A 3,493-nucleotide genomic window follows, 5' to 3' on the forward strand; every position below is an offset into this window, starting at 1 on the left:
TTTTGCACTTGCGTTATTATTATTATTATTTTATTAAGTTTATTTTTTTATTTTTTGAAAAAAATCATTTTCTAATATAAATAAAATCAATTTATATATACATAGTATAGATATAAACATAGATGTAATCATTTTTCCATATACTTGTTTTATTTATAACTTTATTATTTGGATCATCTCGTGTGTTACACGGGTTCTAAAGCTAGTATATTTATATATTATATGGTTATAAATATATAGTAAATTATATTTTGAAACTATTAGAAACTTGAAAATGTTAAAAATATTGAATCATAAGAATTTTACCTGAGTTTTTGAAATTTCAAATCGGTTTTCTCGATGACTTTGAGATTGAATTAGGGTAGAATCCCAACAACTAGTTACAGAGTTCCTTGATAGTTGTAGGAAAACTTACGAACTTGACGTAATGATCAATCAAGTATCCGACTAAATAAAGATCGATACTGTTTTACAGCCATATATGATACTAGGATTACCCAAAGAAAACGTCTCAAACCCAATCCATTACAATCCTTAGTCCATTACAATCCTTAGTTGAATACCACAATCCGTGATTTGTAACATTATAAATTATCATCGTTGGAACCTTTTCATACATGCATGCGTACATATACACATACACACATACATACATATACACACATATATATATATCACATTCAATGCCATCTCATGTGACTCCAAGCTGCCTTTAACTATGGACCACTTGGATATAGGTGCCAATTAACCCAACTCCTAGGAACGTTTTTGGTTAATTTGTCTATGCAAAAGTATATGTTATGGAAAATAATAAAAATACAATCCTATTAGAGCACCTTAAGCTTGAGGGTTGGACTATTTAGTCGTGGAGAAGAACGGAAGGAAAAGAGGGTCGTCACACCATTTTTTTAACCTTTTTTGTTGACATCATTTCTTATGATTGTTATTTACACCATTTAGATAAATTTAAAATAAAAATGATGAATACCTAACTTCAATTTTTTAAAGTTAATTTCATTTTTGTTGTCTTGATACCTTGAATAGCAAACATTTGTAAGCATAGAACACACATAAAACTTTGTACTTTTCAATCTGTGGCATATAGGCTCTTCCATATTCAATGAGATAGCACATGGAGAGGATGGGTGAACATAACGTCTTATATTATGGGTTCATGTTACACTTTTTTTTTATAGGAGTTAAAGAATAATAAAGCAATAAATTTGATTGTTTATTGGATTACATTGAAACAGAAGGCAAGCGGGCAACAAGCTGCGCCGCTACCCCTTTTTGAATCGCAAAATCACAACGTGATATATACATGGGATACCGTTTGCAAATTTTATAAATAAAATATAACACAAAATGAAAGAAGTGGATACAACTTGAAAGGAAATAGTAATTCGGGTTACATAAAAAAAATGAAATGCAAAGAATGGAAAGAAAAAGAGAAAGCCGAGACCTTCTCTTAGTACATATTCCGTGTCTTTTCTAAGAACGTATTGTCTCCCAAAGAACAACAGCATATTGTAATGGCGGAATAGACTCCTGAGACTAAATTGCGCATTCAACAAAATGTTGTTGGAAAAGTGTTTGTTTTTTAGTGTTCTTAATAGTATACAAAGTCTCTCAAATTTTAATAGTTCATCTTACATCTTTACAACTAAGATATCATCCTATAGTTAAATAGTTGAAACAAAACGATAACGATCTCCAGTAAACCCATGTGTTATTTTGTATTAAAAGTCATAGACTTGTGAGCGTTTGATGTTGCAGTTTAAATGCATTAAATGTCTTTAACACCTTAGTTAATATTGTAGTTTCAAGTTGAAAGACTTGCGTCTTGTAACTTCCCTTTAGAGACATACGAGTCTCTTTCTGATCCAACATATGAATTGGCCTACGAACCTACGGGTTTTCCGATCCATTGATAGACCAACCTTCAAACCAAGTCACTCATGATCCACTATGGATTATTTATGCTCTGATAAGCCCTTTTGATCGCCTCGATTAGAGTAGCGCCTAATAAAACTTTTGAACCTAGTTCATAAGACCTTGACCCGATCTAGTTTAGAGGTCTTTGATCGGCTCTGACTTAAAACATGTGGATCGCCTTTAAGCACTACACTTGAACCAAAATTTCAAATTGCAGTTGAAAAATCTTTGAGCCTACTAAAATGTAAAGGTGGCTCTCAAGCGGCTAGCGATGTCACAAGTATGCGAAGTGCACGAGTCATGGTGCTTCGCGCCCTTAAGAAAACATAACCTAAGGAGGTGTACTGATGGTTGGGTAAAAGTTAGTTATTATTATATATTAATTAGTTAATTTTAGTTAAATAAATGAACGAACATTGGTACTTCAAGCGTTGTTATGTGTTTTTAGGAACTTGGAAGTTATGGAGCTTATCGAGGATATTTATGGGCTTGGAATGAAGGCTTAGAAGTGAGAGATTGGAAGTGCATGCATCACGAGCCATTAAAAAGAATTAAATGATTTTTCTGCTAAAAAGTGCATCTTCGCGATACGTGAAGACGCAGGAGGGACAACTTCGCGGTACGCGAAGTTGCATGAAACAGGACCCGACTATTTTGTCCTTTGCGATACGCGAAGAAGCAAGCCAGAATATCTTCGCGACGCGAAGATGCTTAAAGTCGGCAAAAATTAGGGTTTGCCTTATATAAACGATTTTTCGACCCCATTCGGGATATCATGACTTCCAGAGGCAGAAGAGGTGTTCTAGGGCGACTTTCATCCATCCCGAAGCTTCCGGTTCCATCATTGATCGCATGTTCATCAAGATAAGTGATATAATCGATATGTCGATGCTCGGCTAAGTTCCTGTGTTCGTTCTAGGCTAAGTTTTTGTGTATTTTAACTTCTGACCAGATTCATATGCTTAATGTTTATGAGCTTGATTGAGTTATTGCCTTAGTCTTGCTTAATTCTTGATTGATTATTTAAACAATTTATGTTTGGGATTATTAATTAACACATCACTTGTTTGGTTGTATTCATCAACATTTAGGGTTTAAGCTCTTGTGTCATTGGACTAGTTATCACCAAATATTGTATCTTAATTGGTTTTAACAAACATAAGTTGGTAAGTAGGTAAACCTAGTTCAATTGTGTCATCAATTCGGTTAGGGTATCGTTTGACATCACAATCAAACTACTAGGTTTAGTAATTACTGCGTAATCAAGATAATTGAATATGGGATTAAGTTGAAATATCACATTAACTGAACCTAGAATGAATGTTTTTTATTAATATTGTCTACAAAGTTTTTCTAAGTAATTGTTTAGTTTTAATTAATCTTTTCTAAAAACCGCTTGACATCGTTTGTCCGACTTAGTTTAATAATTAATTTAGTAGTATTAAATTAGCACTTTCCTTGAGTTCCTATAAAGACGACCTTACTTACCTGTACTTATTATAGGTATTTAAATCTTAAAATTAATTGTTTGAGTACACCGCGACAACCTACGTCATGT

The sequence above is a fragment of the Bidens hawaiensis genome, unplaced genomic scaffold (assembly GCF_021521415.1).
Source record: "Bidens hawaiensis isolate Kalapana, Puna unplaced genomic scaffold, B.hawaiensis_p1.1 tig00007641_1, whole genome shotgun sequence".
Lineage (NCBI taxonomy): Eukaryota > Viridiplantae > Streptophyta > Magnoliopsida > Asterales > Asteraceae > Bidens > Bidens hawaiensis.